This window comes from Pristis pectinata, chromosome 4, assembly GCF_009764475.1.
Source record: "Pristis pectinata isolate sPriPec2 chromosome 4, sPriPec2.1.pri, whole genome shotgun sequence".
Taxonomy (NCBI): Eukaryota; Metazoa; Chordata; class Chondrichthyes; order Rhinopristiformes; family Pristidae; genus Pristis; species Pristis pectinata.
In genome coordinates this window covers 111522850-111540595 of record NC_067408.1, presented here as the reverse complement: position 1 = coordinate 111540595, position 17746 = coordinate 111522850, and the positions used below count along the sequence as shown (strand labels likewise).

Below are 17746 nucleotides of genomic sequence, written 5' to 3'. Positions count from 1 at the left end.
GCGAGACTAACATCAGCCTGGTGAAAGGACAAAAAATTATTATTGGTGATAATAGAGCACTTAGAAAACAATTTAAAAAAACAGTGGTTAGAGTCAACATGGATTTAGGAACAGGAAGGCAATAGAGGGATATAGATCATCTGCTGTCAGATGGGATAACTCTAATTTGGCATCATGGTCAGCACAGACATGGTGGGCTGAAGGGCTTATCCCTGTGCTGTACTGTTCTACGAATAGGAAATTGTTTGATGGAGTTGTTAGTTTTTGTTTTGAGGTTGTAATTAGCTGAATGGATAAAGAAGCAGCCAGAAGATGTGGAAATAATAGGACTTTCAGAAGGCCTTCACTAACAAAGTTACAGCAGATGGGATTGGGGGTAATATATGGTTACCAAAGAGTAGCAATATCCTAGTCATATTTGCATTGCCAGGTTGTGACTGCAAAGATTGGGACTGCAAGGGTGTTTGCAAGGATTGGTACTAGGATCCAGCTGTTCAATCTATATCAAGGAATTAGATGAGGGAATCAAGTGTACTATATACATGTTTGCTAATGATTCAAAGCTGGGTGTAAGTGTAGGCTGTGAGGAGGATGCAGGGAGGCTTTAGGAGTATATAGTCAGGCCAAGTGAAAGGGCGAGAATATGGAACACTGGATGTAATGTGGAAAAATGTGATCATTCACTTTGGTAGTAAACAAAATGGAAAAGCGAAGTTTTCGTAAAAATAAATGGGGAGAGATTGAAAGCTGGTGTTCAGAGAGACAATGAACATTACAGCACAGTACGGGCCCTTTGGCCTACGATGTTGTGCCGACATTTTATCCTGCTCTAAGATCTACCTAACCCCTCCCTCCCACATAGCCCTCCATTTTTCTATCATTCATGTGGTTATCTAAGAGTCTCTTAAATGTCCCTAATGTATCTGCCCCCACAACCTCTGCTGGCAGTGCGTTCCACACACCCATCACTCTCTGTGTAAAACAAAAACTTACCTCTGACATCCCCCCTTATACCTTCCTCTAATCACCTTAAAATTATGCCCCCTTGTGTTAGCCATTTTCCTTGTAGACCTTGTACACAGATCACTGAAAGCTAATGTGCAGGTACAAGTAACTAGGAAGGCAAACAACAAGTTGCATGAGAATTTGAATACCAACCTAAAGGCATTTTATTGCAATTATACAGGGAATAAAAACAGAAAATACTGGAAATACTCAGCTGATCAGACAGCATCCATGGAGAGAGAAGTTGAAGACCTGAAGTGTTAACTCTGCTTCTCTCACTATAGATGCTGTGAATTTCCAGCAACTTTATTTCAGATCTTTTGCTTTGCAATTAAAAATGGCCTTTGCAAGACCTCATCTGGGATATTGTATACAAGTCTGATGCAAGGAAGGATCTATTTGTGATACAGAGAGTGTACTAAGTGTTCACCAGATTGACTCCTGGAATTGGGTGGGGTGGAGGCTACCCTATGAAGAGAGCTTAAGCTGACTTGAAGAACTGGAGGCGATTCCATTGAAACATATATGATTCTTGACAATGCTGGGAGGATGTTTTCCCTGAGCGAAGTAATTAGAACCAGGGTGGTGATCCAAATGGCCTATTCCTGTTCCTGATGTTCATATCTAAGCATTAGTCCTCATGTCTAAGGTTACAACAGGACCTCGATCAACATGGGAAGTGAGCAAGAGAGTGGATGACAGAATTTAACCCAGACAAGTACAAGGTGATCCATTTTGGGAAGTTAAACCTGCCCAGGCGTACACAATGAATGGCAGGGCCCCGGTAAGTGTTATTGAACAGAGAGGGCTTGGGGTACATGTACACAGTGCTCCGAAAGCGGCGATACAGGTAGACAAGGTGGCAAAGAAGCTATATAGCATGATCACCTTCACCAAGTGAAGCACCGAGTATAGGAGTTGGGACATCATATTACAGTTGTACAAATCATTGCTTAGGTTGCACTTGGAGTTTTGTGTGTAGTTCTGGTCGCCATACTATAGGATCCGTGGATTGTCACCTTGTCGTGATGGAGAAGCTTGTGTGGTCCTGAGATCCCGAGAGCAATGCTCCTGGTAGGGTCACCCATGGCGGTAAGGTCGATGGTGAGGTCCCTGACAAAGAACAATCCAACCAAGACCTCAGCGGTGGAACAGGTGGATGAAGTTACTGCAAACTCAACAGCTGTGAAGGCGGATGAAGGCTACAACAAATCCATCAGCTCCAATCGTTGTGGTTTCAATGCCATTGGAATGAGTTGGTTGATTTGTGAAGTATCGTGCTTTTTGTAGTGCAACATCAAGTACACATTAAACAAATACACGCACAAGCGTCTTCACTCTGTGGGTTTGAGAGCCCATAAATAGATCAACGGTACGAAGACCATCATCCTCAACCTCAAGGGATAGCCATGACGATGACTATAGGATGTGATTAAGCTTGAGAAGGTGCAGAAAAGATTCACAAGGATGTTTCCTGGACTGGAGGGCTTGAGTTACAAGGAGACATTGGAAAGGCTGGGACTGTTTTGCCAGAGAGGCGGCGGCTGAGGGGAGACCTTTAAGAGGTTTATAAAATGAGGGGAATAGATAGGGTAGATAGTCACCGTCTTTTTCCCAGCGTAGGAGAGTCCAAAACCAGAGGGCAAAGGTTTAAGGTGAGAGGAGTAGGATTTAAAGGGGACCTGAGAGGCAAGTTTTTCCACACAGAGGGTGATGGGTATATGGAATGAGCTGCCAGAGTAAGTGGTAGAGGTGGGTACAATTCAAACATTTAAAAGACATTGGGACAGGTACATTGAGTGAAGGTTTAGAGGGCAATGGGCCAAACGCAGACAAATGGGATTAGTGTAGATAGGCTCCTTGGTCAGCATGGACGAGTTGGGCTCCAGGGCCTGATTCCACACTGCACCACTATGAATTTATACGTAGAAGAATTAGCACTTCATTATTGCGGGTGCTGTCCTTCCAATTGTTTATTCAGTCAGGGCACTATCTTTCTGTTCTGATGCCCATTATGTTCATGGAGTATTTGAAGCTGTGGTTTTTCTGGCTCCTGGCCAACATTCATCTCGCGGCCAACATTCATCTCGCAACGAACAGAAGATGAACTAGTTCGACATCACACAGCTGTTTTCCAGATGTCGATGTCACCAAACAGCTAACACACCCAGCTGCGTAACTGTCCTTAAGACCATAAGATATAGGAGCAAAATTAGGCCATTCAGCCCATCAGGTCTGCTCTGCCATTCAACCATGGCTGAGTTTTTTCTTCTCAATCCAGTTCTCCTATCTCCCTGCAACCCTTAACCCCTTTACCAATCAAGAACCCATCTCTGCCTTAAATACACTCAATGACTTGGCCTCCACAGATTCACCACTCTCTGGCGGAAGAATTCCTCCTCATCTCGGTTCTAAAGGGCTTCCCTTTATTCTGAGGCTGTGCCCTCATATCCTGGACTCTCCTGCTAATGGGAACATCCTCTCTATGTCCAACAGTTTCAGATCTTTCATCATTCAGTAGGTTTCAATGAGATTTCCGCCCCCCCCAACCCCCAATCCTTCTGAACTCCAAGTACAGGCCTAAAGCCATCAAATGTTCCTCATACATTAAGCCTTTCATTCCCGGGATCATTCTTGTGAACCTCCTCTGGACCCTCTCCAGGGCCAGCACATCCTTCCTTAGATACAGGGCCCAAAATTGCTCACAATATTCCAAATGTCAACTGGCTGCAATTGTTAAGTGATTAACTGCACAACTTACCTGATATTTCAGTACAAATAAATGTGAGCACTCCACCACTAGTTTGGGCAGAGGTGTGACAATGTGCACCACTGTACTTGAGTGAAGTGTACATAATTCATGACTAAACAAATGGCAAGCAATGACAAACAGTTTAAAAATAGAAGACACTGGAACAGTACAGTAGGTCGATCTGTCTTGGAAAGAAAGGAAGGTAGGTTAATTATTCAGGTGGGAATGCTTCAACAGAACTTTGACTCCAATCCGACTGTGCTGGAGACATTACACAGAGCTATGTAACAGCCAGTCATTTGTCACTGGACTGTGAAAATATCATGCATCATTGGAGGTAATAAATTCAACTATCACTCAAAAGACATATGTAACAATACTGGCTTATGCAAAGTCTTCTGCGATAGAGTCACAGTCACACTGCAGAGGCAGGCCCTTTGGCCCATCATGTCACAGAATTATAGAACAGTACAGCACAATACAGACCCTTCGGCCTACAATGTTGTGCCGACCTTTAAACCTCACCTAAGACTATCTAACCCCTTCCTCCCACATATCCTCTACTTTAAATTCCTCCATATGCTTATCTAGTAATCTCTGAATTGACCAACATACTTGCCTCCATCACCACCCCAGGCAGTGCATTCCATGCCCCAAACACACTCTGGGCAGAAAAAAAACTTCCCTCTGATATTTCTCTTGAACTTCCCACCCATTACTTTAAAGCCATGCCCTCTTGTATTGAGCATTGGTGCCCTGGGAAAGAGGCACTGGCTGTCTACTCTATTACTCTTAATATTTTGTACACCTCTATCATGTCTCCTCTTATCCTCCTCCTCTCCAAAGAGTAAAGCCCTAGTTCCCTTGGTCTCTCCTCATCATGCATAATGATGGTCAATGCCAACCATCAAGTACATATGTATACTAATTCCATTTTCCAGCATTTGACCCATAGCCTTCTATACTATACTGATTCAAGTAATATTTCTTAAACGCTGTGCGTCTTCACCACCCCTTTACCAGTGTGTTCCAGAGTCTAACCACCCTTTGGGTGACAGCTCCCAATACAAGTGCCCCATAGTAATTGTTCAACCAACATCAAAAATTCTTTAAATTCCATCATTTTCCACTATTATCCAATGAAATAGACAAAACTCTATTCTTTGAATATTCGTTGCTTTTTTTGCACGCAGACTGAACAGCACAAAATTCCTTTGTATCCCTTCACAAGACTGACTTCAAGCTGAGTAGGTACGCTTTACTGGCATTAAAACAGTATTTTTTTGGGGGGGGGGGGGGTCACATCATAATGCAAGGGTGAAACAGGAAATCCGAGTGGGCAAGGCAGGAACTGGTGACAACACTAGATGACAAGACTGGAACTGGTCAAATATTTCAAAGCCCAGACCAAAAATTTGTACATTGTATGAAAACTGTTTGGTCTCAGCTTCATGAAGGTGGGAAGATTTCTGTCTGTACAATGCCTTTCATAACATCAACAATTTTTGAATGTTTAGGAAGGGCAACGGCCAAATTGTGCACACTAAACTCCCATAGTCACCACTTTGAGGACAAGCAGATATTCAATTTAAGCAATGTTGAAAATTACTGGCATAACAAAGAGAGACCCAAGAGGCTGCAGATGCTAGAATCTGGAGCAGGCATTCAATCCAAAACATCGACAACTCCACAAACACCACCCCCCCCCCCCCCCCCCACCCAATAGATTCTGCTTGATCTGCTGAGTTCCTCCACAGATTGTTTGTTTGCATTGGTATAACAAACACTGACAAGATGACAAAGACCAGAAAATGACGTTGTGCTTAAGGTTTCAGCTGTGGCTAGGTTTGTAGCACTCCATGTCAGACAGAGCCAGTTGCAAGGACAAAATTAACTTGGCTGACACTCTAGTATACTGCAGAGAAAGTGCTGTACTGTCAGCGATGTCGTCTATCAGATGATGCAAGAGGACGTAAGACAACTCATAGCTCACGACAGGCAGAGGAGACTGCAGGTCAGTCTTTATTCCCCAGTGAGTATTACTAATAAGTAGTTTATCCTGCTGATATCTCATTGCTATTAGTTGGAGATTGCTGTGCACAAATTGGTATTGGTTTGGCATCATCATAATTGTGAAAACTCTTTGAAATATTTCACTGGCTGTAAGGCAGTTGAGTGTTCTGAAATAATGTTTTCTCATTTGCAGGCTAGAAGAAACATCTGAGGACCACTGAGAACTAATTATCAAACACACTGACTGTGAAAACAATATGCATCAAAATAAAACACACACAGGGATCGGCCGATCAGTTGACTACATTTCTTGGTAGTTTCCTCATTAAGTATATTTTTAGAGGGATTATAGACCACATGCAGGCAGATGGGATTGTTTTAAATTGGCATCATAGTCAGCACAGATATTGTGGGCCAAAGGGCCTGTTTCTGTGCTGCACTGTTCCATATCCACTGTAAATACCAGGTGCCCTTCTGCGAGCAAGAACATAATTCCATATGATTACTTGCCCAATTACATTATACGAAACAGTTCTGAAACTCTTGTAACAAATGCCAGTGTGTTTTTAAAACCACTTTTATAACACTCATGTTGCTAACAGCATACTTAATATAGGCATCAATTCTACAATTAAAATGAGGTGTTAGCTGCTCCACATCCCCTGCCACGTGAATTCTAGAGGGTCTTTTGGTGGCTGCAGGGTTAATGGGCTGACAATTTAACAGGCTGCAACCTCTGCTCACTTGTACAGGATAACTTCAGTTTTGCTTTCCTTTTCACTTCTCCACCAGAGACTGGGAATGGATTCCAGAAACATCAAAATAAACACAGCAGATTTTCTTCTCATCAAAAATAACCTCGCAGTAAAAACCTGCCAATCAGAATACCAGAGGAAGTGTGCATTGAATAACTACTGAGTTCAGGGAATTCTGTAAAATCAATGGACCAAGTTGAGGATCGAGGACTAACGATTTATCAGCACATAAAGCAAAAATCACATTTTAATTGGAGTATTGCGAATGATAGTATTGGGCAACAAATCAGGTTACATAATTTATGCAGAAATTTACAGGATATGATCCCCCACAAAATCACTTGCTTCAGTAATAAGATCACTGCACGTATATGCAAATATAACAATACAGATAAAAACTGCACAAGAAGATTCCAAACACACTTACAATGACAAACTGGAACTTTACTCTGTCCAGTTCGGAATGAGGTTATGAAGTAGGCCTGGTAACGCTCCTGGAAAAAAAAATACAAATTCAAAATCATTATGGCAACAACTTGCACTTGTACAAATGGATTGGAATAAGTCAACAATCAAGATAATCTTTACATTACCTAATTCACAAAAGCAAGTCAAGATTCAAATATAAATGAATCACAAACTGGCAATACACCTGGCTAATATTTATACCTAAAACTTCAAATTTAACCTTCACAAATCTTGCCTTGATATTCCAGCCATTTTATGCTAATGGATTATGCACAAGAGGCTTTCCATTTATAAAAGCATTACTGGGTGCCCCGTCCTTACACTATTTTACTCCAGGCAGACTAAACACTCCAGAAAAATGGTGCCAAAAGAAAAAAAATTCAGTAACCAACTGCATTCCACAGTAAACCACTGGGAAAACTGGAAGAGAAAATGTTACCTGGTGATGAACAGAAGTTAAGCCATGTGAACGTGTTGCACAAGAATCCAAGAGAAGGAATTTGCAGAGATCTGGTATTCTGATTGAATGAGAATGCATAATATCAAATGGATGACCTTTCATCACAATGAGAAGGTCCTTGACCTCAAAGGAGAACTCCTTCCATAGATGCTGCCTGACCCGCTGAATGTTATCAGCACTCTCCATTCTACTTCAGACTTCCAGCAGACAGTGTTTTGTTTTCTCCCCCCCCATTTATTACCCATTCTTAGTCCTTCAGAAGTGGTGGTGGGACTGGTTAGTATGAGAAAGGAGAGGCAAGACCAAGCAAGAACAGCTGTTTAGTGATACAGATGGCTTTTAAATGACAATCCTAACAGATTCATAGACTCGTTATTTTTACTCCTAGAATTTTAAAATGCCACGAGCACAAAGTTCTCACACTTGAAAAGGTTGATGTGATCTTGAAGGTATAGGAAACATGGGCTCAACGTAACACATTGCTAGTACTGATATCCTCTAATGTAATGTTAAACTGACCTGTCTTAACATAAAAATATAAATGGTTCCTCACACAAATATGAACGAATTATTCCTTTATTTAGCACACAATACAGAGCACCATATCAAGCTTACATAAAAGAAGGCTGTTACACAATGCCACATATCCCTTTAGCCAACAAAGAACCTACCATAATAGAATGAGGTCTTAAAATTATACACATGGAACCAGTTAACAACAGTGCCCAGAAATACAAAGCACAGATCACGGACACAAATCCCTGTACCATAATTATATAAATGCAGAGCCATAGCACAGTAATGTCTTGGCAACAAGCACATCAAAAACATGATCACTGAGCTGTTGCTTGAAGTTAACACCTATTACTGAAGACACTGAATCACCACTAACAAGGAAAATTTACCATCCAAGTTAAATACTTAATTCACCAAACTAACTCAGTCAATACAGTCCTGTGCTGAACGATACTTACTTGCCAGTTTTTGGAGATAGTTCTATTTTAACAATAACACACACCCACTCGACTGAGATGGGAACATTACCAAACCGCTGATTCTGAAGATGATTGATGTGATTGGTAGTTTTCAGTAATTCAGCCCCCACCACATGCACATTGCAGGACCGCACACAGGAAACACGTTTGGGTTGGTCAAAACATGCTCCAATATAGCAGATACACTGCAAAATATGTTTCTGCTTTCTGTTACACTGCCACAGAGCAGACTTTTCAACTATTCCCCATTAAGCCCAAGTTATTGACAATATTTTAAATAAAGTTTGCATTTTATCTTGTGCTGCTCCTTACTACAGGGGAAAGCACTTGGGTGACCTGAAAACCTTTGCCCACGGCTGTATGTGAGTTGACTTAGCTTTCTTGTCTGATTGGGTTTTACAAGGAGGCTACAAGCTAGCTTTCACCACTGTTTTGTTTTCATGGATGATATTGGAAAGGGTGATGTCTTATACAGAGCAAGATCATGTACAGAATAAACAGGAAGGAAATAAGATGATGTGAAACGCAAGGGCATTTAAAGCACTCCGAAATGTGCCAACACATCTGATGAAGGGAACAGGACATGAAATGTTAACTGCCTCCCACAGATGCTGCCCGACCTGCTGAGTGTTTCCAGTATTTTCTACTCTTATTTCAGATTTCCAGGACCTGCAGTTTTTGTTTTGATTTTCACATGCCAAGATGACTGTTTGAAGTGGAAAAGATGTACAATGGGGCCTTTCATGACTTCAAGACATCTCCAAGTATTTCATGGTGAACAGAGTGCTTTGGGCACATGACCACTGCTGTAATGTATGAAATGTGGCAGCCAATTTGCACATTTTTGGTACCACAAACAGCAAAGGCAGTTATGACCAGCTGATCTGAAGTTTAGGAGTAGTTTGGAAAGAAGTTAGCCAAACATCTCCCCTTGGGAAAATACTGGAGTGCCTCATAAGGGCATAGTAACAGGACACTTAGAAAACAATATATTAGTGGACAAAGAGAAATCAGAAGAACCTGGTAAAGAGTTAAAACTAAGGAAACTATATTTGAATTGTTTGTGACAAAATAGACTAATTAATTACACAAAGAGATGTGAATGGGTTTAATCTAACAGTCATTACAGAACCATAGATGCATGGCTGGGAATGAAATATCCAAGGTTATGTTTCATTCAAAAAGAATAAGCAAAATTAATAGGTTTGGGATGGGTTGCCATGTTAAGGTAGTAGGGAGGAATGAGCTCGACTCTTGAACAACAGGAAGTGGAATCAGTACAAGGGGTTAGAAGTACTAGTGGGAGCAAATGATAGGCTCCCCCAAACCCACTACCACAGAAACTACACTACTGAAGAAACTAGCAATCAAAAATAAGGACATACAGCTATGGTAAAACAATAAGCAGAGAGACCAACCTTCAAGCAGATTGGGCAAATCGAATCGACAGATGTAGTTTGGAGGATGAGTTCATTTGGTACAGTTTCCTGGACCACCATATCACAGAACCACCAAGGGAGCGGGCTATTTTAGACCTCATATTGTGTAATGAGATGCAGCTAATTAACGATCTCATCATAAGGAATCCACAAGGGAAAAACTTAAATAAAACCAATTATCTGGAGACACTGGGGTGAGTTCACCATAATAGATTAAGAAATTAAAAGGTTTGTCAGTAGACAAACATTTGAAGAAATATCTTGCAATTCCCAAATGTACACATCAGATCAGCAGATTATTAATAGTTGAATGGCACCAGGATCACTACTAATCTTGGTCATTTACAAGCTGGTTATTGACCCCTCTGCCAAGGGAAATGGGTCCTTTGTTTATCCTGTTCAAGCCTAGTATAATTTTATACTCATCAATTAATCCTCCCACAGTCACCTTTATTCCAGTGAAAACAATCCCAACCTGATCGGTCACTGCTCATAACTATAATTTTCCAACCCTGGCAACATCCTCATACATATGCTCTGCACCTTCTCCAAGCAATCACATCCTTCTTGTGATGCATCCACTAGATGTGTACACCGATTACATGCCAGATAGGAGAGGGTCCCCCTTTTAGAAGAAATCTGGCCTACGCTACCTGCTTAGGAGTGAAGATAAGCTCATGGAAAGAAGCTGCTGGAGGGTCTAGATCTGGTGCACAGTCTCAAAAGGGTCAGCCATTTAAGAATTGAAATCAATTTTCTATACTTGATTTCTGAAATTCACTACCCCCAGAGGTTAGAGCTTCTGAGATGTTTATATCCAAGTTTCAGCTTACATTTTTCGACTCTCAAGAGATATGGGATTTGGTCAGGAAAGTGGCCATAAGGTAGAAATCAGCGATGACTTTAACGTATTTTGGCAGTGGGCATTCAGGGAGTGGCAGAAGCAGGCTCAAGGATCTGTATGGTTAACTTCTTACGTCTTTCCTATGCTCCCTATGTGACAGGCTAAATATTAATCTTAGAAATTTACAGCACAGGAGGCCATTTGGCCCATTGTCTCTATGCAGGCTAAAAGTGGGCTTTAGGTTAATCCCACTTTCTGACTCTTGGTATAGTCTTATAGAGTCAAAGAGTCATACAGCACGGAAACAGGCCTTTCGGCCCAACTGGTCCATGCTAACTGTGTTGCCCAGTGAATTAGTCCCATCTGCCCGCATTTTTTTAGATATCTTTATTAGTCATATGTACATTGAAACACACAGTGAAATGCATCTTTTGAGTAGAGTGTTCTGGGGCAGCCCGCAAGTGTCGCCACACTTCCGGCGCCAACATAGCATGCCCACAACTTCCTAACCTGTACGTCTTTGGAATGTGGAGGAAACCAGCACCCGGAGGAAACCCACGCAGACAAGGGGAGAACGTACAAACTCCTTACTGACAGTGGCCGCAATTGAACCCAGGTCGCTGGCGCTGTAAAGCATTGCACTAACTGCTACACTACCGTGGATGCCCATAGCGCTCTAAACCTCTCCTATCCATGTACTTATCCAGACGGCTTTTAAATGTTGCTAACGTGTCCGCCTCAACCACTATTTCTGGCAGCTCATTCCAAATACGCACCACCCTTTGCATGAAAAAGCTGCCCCCGATGTCCCTTTTAAATCTCGCTTCTGATCTTAAACTTATGCCCTCTTGTTTTTAGCACCCCCTCACTGTCTATGCCCCTCATGACCTTATATACCTCTGTCAGGTCACCCCTCAACCTCCTACGTTCCAGGGAATAAAGTCCTAGTCTATGCAAACTCTCCTTGTAACTCAGGCCCCCAAGTCCAGGCAACATCCTGGTAAATCTTTTCTGCACTCTTTCTAATTTAATAACATCTTTCCTATAACAGGGTGACCAAAACTGTATACATTACTCCAAGTGAGACCTAACCAACATCTTACAGTATATAACTGCAACATAACTTTCCAACACCTATACTCAATGCCCTGACTGATGGCCAACATCCCAAACGCCTTCTTCACTACCCTGTCTACCTACGATGCCGCTTTCAGCAAACTATATACACTTGCACTCCTAGGTCCCTCTGTTCCATAACACACTCCAGGGTCTACCTTTCCTACACTGATTTGATCTCCCAAAATCCTCAGCCCACATACCTAGCCGATCAAGAGCCCCCTGTAATTTTTCATAACCTTCTACGCTATCTACATCACCAATTTTAGTATCATCCGCAAACTTACTAACTGTGCCCTGTACATTCACTTTCAAATCATTTACATAAATTACAAGCAACAAAGGTCCCAGCAATGACCCCTGTGGCACACCACTAAACACAGGCCTCCAGTCTGAGAAACAACTCCCAACTATCACTTTCTGCTTCCTACCACTGGGCCAATTATAAATCCACTATCTCCCCTAGGATCCCATGTAATCTAACCTTCCAGACTAACCTGCCATGAGGGATCTTGTCAAAGGGCTTGCTAAAGTCCACATAGACAACATTCACCGTTCTACCCTCATCTACCCTTTTGATTACCTCCTCGAAGAACTCAAGATGTTTGTCAGACACGACTTTACATACACAAAGCCATGCTGACTGCCCCAAATCAGACCTTGTCTCTCCAAATATTGGTAAATCCTGTCCCTCAGAATCCCCTCCAGCAATTTACCCACCACCGACGTCAGACTCACCAGCCTGTACTTCCCTGGCTTGTTTTTGCTACTCTTTTTTAAACAATGGTATCACGTTAGCCACTCTCCAGTCCTCTGGAACCCCACCTGTGGCGAGAGATGGAGCAAAGTCTCTGCAAGGGCCTCTGCAAATTTTTCTCTAGCTTCCCATGAGGTCTGAGAATGCAGTAGGTCAGGCCCTGGGGACTTACCCACCTTAATTCACTTTAAGGCCTCCAATAACCTTTTCCCTGCTTGCAGGTTAATAGTTCTTCAATACTCATCCAGGTATTTCCCCCAACCCCCACCCCCCCCCCAAATATAGTGAAGGGTTTCTGCTGAAATCCTTTCAGGCAGTTTTGGGTTCAAACCACTCATCGAGTGAAAGTCTCTTTTTCCTCAACTCCGCTAATCCTTCAACCAATTAACCCAAGTCCATGACCTCTAGCTACTGACTTCTCTGCTAAGGTAAATAGGATACTCTTTAATGGAGACACCAGTAAGACAAGGCCTTGACCTGAAATGTTGAAAATTACTCCCCCCCCTCCCCCTCCCCCCAAAACGCTGCTGGACCCACTGGCTGTTTCCAGCAGTTTGTTTCTTGCTCTAGGATACCCTTTATTCTGCCTAACACTTCCATAATTTTACACAAATCAAGTCAATTTCCCCCCAGTCTGTCCCAAAGAAACCCACCCATCTAGTTAGTTTCTCCTCATAACTAATTCTATAGCCATGGCAACAACCTCAAATCTCTTCTGCAGCCTCCAGAGCCAGCATATTCTCCCTGTAGTGCTGTGACCAGAATTTTACGCAGTATTCGAGGTGTGGTGAGAGTAGTACTTTATGCCTTTCCAGTCTGATCTCCCTCCCCTGTGCCTTAGTCAGTAAAGGCAAATGCTCATAATGGATCTTTAAACACCTGTGTTCCACTACCCTCAGCAGAGAAGTCAGTAACTACAAGTCATGAACTTGGGTTAATCGGTTCCAGGATTTGTGGACATGCACTCCAAGATCCCCATGTTTCTCAGCAATTAACATCCAACCACTTATTGTGATTCCCTTGCTTAGTTTGCCCCGCCCAAATGCTTTACAGCACACTTCTCTGGACTGAATTCAATTTGATACTTTTATGCCTGCTCAATGGGTTCAGTGATACCCTGAATATGACTACTGGGATACTCCCTGGTTTTCCTTCAAAACAGTGCCACACAATCTCTTAGAACCACCTAAAGATCAGACAGGGCATCAGTTTCAATTCTCATCCAAAGGGGGCCCACTGACAGTGCAACGCTCCTTCAGTACTGTATCAGACTGTTGGCCTAGACTTTACTGCTCTGGAGTCAAAGCTACAACCTTCTGACTCAAGTGGAAGTGTGTTATCAACTCTTTTATAAGAAAGCACTGGTACAATCCATCTGCCATGCCGACAGATGGCCGCCACCTCCATATCTCCAACTCTGAACACTCCTTCCACGCAGACAGACTGTGGTGCTAGGGACATTCCCCCCATTTGAACAGACTGCAAACTGACATAACCCAGAGGAAATCTCTCCTCTGAGGACAGACTCGAACCATCAGGCACACTCCAGTATCGTGGATAGATACTGACCCCAGAGCGCACTCATCCCTTGGTGAACAGACACTGATGCACACAGGATGATCTTCTGCCAGCTACGAACAGACGTGTACGACCACAGGTGTACAGCTTATTTCAGGAGTGAAACCCCTCACTATACTCAGCAAATGCTGACAGCTCCCTGATCACTGCATAAACACATCTGACACCCAAACTGACAGTTGAAAATTCAACTACATCTGCTTACTGTTGAGCCGGGCACCAGACCTTGGGCATATAAACTATTCTCACACCAAGACTCCTGGTACAACCTTGTGGCAATGATTGCTTCAAGTCGCAGAATTCCCACTTGTAATGTTCTACTGAAATCACAAGGTAAGCTTAAAAAGATGTAGACAAGACAGTCAAAATTGTGGAAAATTGCTGGTTACCGCAGTTTACAGAAAGTGAACTTTTTAGTAGTTGTGGTAATTCGCATTTTTGTCACAACTTTGCCTGGCTTGTCCACGAGTCTTTGCCCCAATTTCCAGGGATGTGTCTACCTGGGTTTGCAGGATCGATGTAGAGTCTGGTTAGAAAGACCACAAGCCCTGGGAGCAGCTGAGCAGGGAGACCAGAAACCTCAGGAGACACTGACTGCCAGTGAACTCTTGAAATGGAGGATCAGATGATCTTTCCCACTGCAGTAGGTCAGCAATATTGTCATTTATGAAGAGGATTAAGTTATAGAACACATCTCGCATGACGCACGCCAGTTATTTCCCAGTCCCTACGCTAGCTGAAGCCTCAGGCTGAGCCCAGAACATCTGAGGCCTGTCCCTGAAAGAGTCAAGAGAATTTTCTGCCACTCAGAAGGTGTTGCCCAACATTTTGTGTCCCCTGTTGAACTGGTAAATTAGTTTATAGCAACACGTACCGAGGTACAATGAAAGACTTGTCTTGCATACCGTTCATACAGATCAATTCATTATACGGTGCATTGTGGTAGTGCAAGGTAAAACAATAACAGAATGTAGTTACAGAATCAGAGACCAGCTGGTGGATCCTGGCACACATCCTCCTGGTCAATGAAACCAGCCTCACTTAGCTAAACCCAGCACACACAACCACCTTCAACTCAGGTAACCTGCATCTCTTCCGCTCTGCCTCAACTCCCTGGTACTGGAGATACACCATCCACGTGACAGACACAGACCCCAGGATGCCAACAAAGACAATAACCAACCCCACCACCACCACCTACCTGAGCACAGGTGGAAATGATGACATCCCACAGAGCACCCTACCCCTACAGAGACAGACTGAGACTCCTGAGGCACCCTTCACACCTATCTCCACCAGCAGAGAAACAAGACCCCAGAGATTCACAAGTAGGGTGGGTGGAGATACAGGCATTAATGTCCCCAGCTGGGGCGGTGGAGGGTGGGGGGGGGGGGGGGGTGGAAACAGGCAATGACAATTGCAGGGATCATGGAATAGAAACTTCCACCACCCCCCTCACCGTGGGGACAGGGCACCGCCCCACATCCTGTCACCGTGGGGACGGGGCACTGCCCACCCCACCATCCCGTCACCGTGGGGACGGGGCATCCCCCCCACCCCATCCCGTCACCGTGGGACGGGGCACTCCCCACCCATCCCGTCACCGTGGGGACGGGGCATCTCCCCACCCCATCCCGTCACCGTGGGGACGGGGCATCTCTCTCCCCCCCCCCATCCCGTCACCGTGGGGACGGGGCATCTCCCCCAACCCCCCCATCCCGTCACCGTGGGGACGGGGCATCTCCCCCAACCCCCCCATCCCGTCACCGTGGGGACGGGGCATCTCCCCCCACCCCATCCCGTCACCGTGGGGACGGGGCATTCCCCCAACCCCCCCATCCCGTCACCGTGGGGACGGGGCATCTTCCCCCCCCCCCATCCCGTCACCGTGGGGACGGGGCATCTCCCCCCCACCCCATCCCGTCACCGTGGGGACGGGGCATTCCCCAACCCCCCCATCCCGTCACCGTGGGGACGGGGCACCTCCCCCCCCCATCCCGTCACCGTGGGGACGGGGCACCTCCCCCCCCATCCCGTCACCGTGGGGAAGGGGCATCTCCCCCCCCTCCCTCCCATCCCGTCACCGTGGGGACGGGGCATCTCCCCCCCCCCTCCCATCCCGTCACCGTGGGGACGGGGCATCTCCCCCCCCCCTCCCATCCCGTCACCGTGGGGACGGGGCATCTCCCCAACCCCCCATCCCGTCACCGTGGGGACGGGGCATCTCCCCCCCCCCTCCCATCCCGTCACCGTGGGGACTGGGCATCTCCCCCCCCCCTCCCATCCCGTCACCGTGGGGACGGGGCACCTGCCCCCCCATCCCCATCCCGTCACCGTGGGGACGGGGCACCTCCCCCAACCCCCCCATCCCGTCACCGTGGGGACGGGGCATCTCCCCCCCACCCCATCCCGTCACCGTGGGGACGGGGCATTCCCCCAACCCCCCCATCCCGTCACCGTGGTGACGGGGCATCTCCCCCCACCCATCCCGTCACCGTGGGGACGGGGCATCCCCCAACCCCCCCATCCCGTCACCGTGGGGACGGGGCATCTTCCCCAACCCCCCCATCCCGTCACCGTGGGGACGGGGCATCTCCCCCCACCCCATCCCGTCACCGTGGGGACGGGGCATCTCTCCCCCCTCCCCATCCCGTCACCGTGGGGAGGGGCATCTCCCCCAACCCCCCCTTCCCGTCACCGTGGGGACGGGGCATCTCCCCCCACCCATCCCGTCACCGTGGGGACGGGGCATCTCTCCCCCCCTCCCCATCCCGTCACCGTGGGGACGGGGCATCTCCCCCAACCCCCCATCCCGTCACCGTGGGGACGGGGCATCTCCCCCCCACCCCATCCCGTCACCGTGGGGACGGGGCATTCCCCCAACCCCCCATCCCGTCACCGTGGGGACGGGGCACCCCCCCCCCATCCCGTCACCGTGGGGAAGGGGCATCCCCCCCCCTCCCTCCCATCCCGTCACCGTGGGGACGGGGCATCTCCCCCCCCCCTCCCATCCCGTCACCGTGGGGACGGGGCATCTCCCCCCCCTCCATCCCGTCACCGTGGGGACGGGGCATCTCCCCCAACCCCCCCATCCCGTCACCGTGGGGACGGGGCATCCCCCCCACCCCATCCCGTCACCGTGGGGACGGGGCATTCCCCCAACCCCCCATCCCGTCACCGTGGGGACGGGGCATCTCCCCAACCCCCCCATCCCGTCACCGTGGGGACGGGGCATCTCCCCCCCCCTCCCATCCCGTCACCGTGGGGACTGGGCATCTCCCCCCCCCTCCCATCCCGTCACCGTGGGGACGGGGCACCTCCCCCCCCATCCCCATCCCGTCACCGTGGGGACGGGCACCTCCCCCCCCTCCCATCCCGTCACCGTGGGGACGGGGCATCTCCCCCCCCTCCCATCCCGTCACCGTGGGGACGGGGCATCTCCCCCCCCCTCCCATCCCGTCACCGTGGGGACGGGGCATCTCCCCCCCCTCCCATCCCGTCACCGTGGGGACGGGGCATCTCCCCCCCCCCTCCCATCCCGTCACCGTGGGGACGGGGCATCTC

The 17746-nt window shown here is 46.8% G+C and overlaps 1 protein-coding gene across 3 annotated transcripts in view; it reads right to left on the bottom strand.

The window, feature by feature from the left end:
- The window catches only part of gabpa (GA binding protein transcription factor subunit alpha), a 51962-nt gene extending 39305 nt beyond the window's left edge, over positions 1-12657 (bottom strand). For 2 of the 3 annotated variants that reach the window (XM_052013999.1, XM_052014001.1), the window contains exons 1-2: positions 7433-7512; positions 6953-7019 (exon numbers count right to left, since the gene is read on the bottom strand). The gene's annotated coding sequence lies outside the window, so the exon portion shown is untranslated. Of the gene's footprint in view, positions 1-6952; positions 7020-7432; positions 7513-12585 lie in introns of those variants that run through there. The other variant, XM_052014000.1, reaches the window with a different exon arrangement.
- Between the last annotated feature and the right edge of the window lie 5089 nt (positions 12658-17746).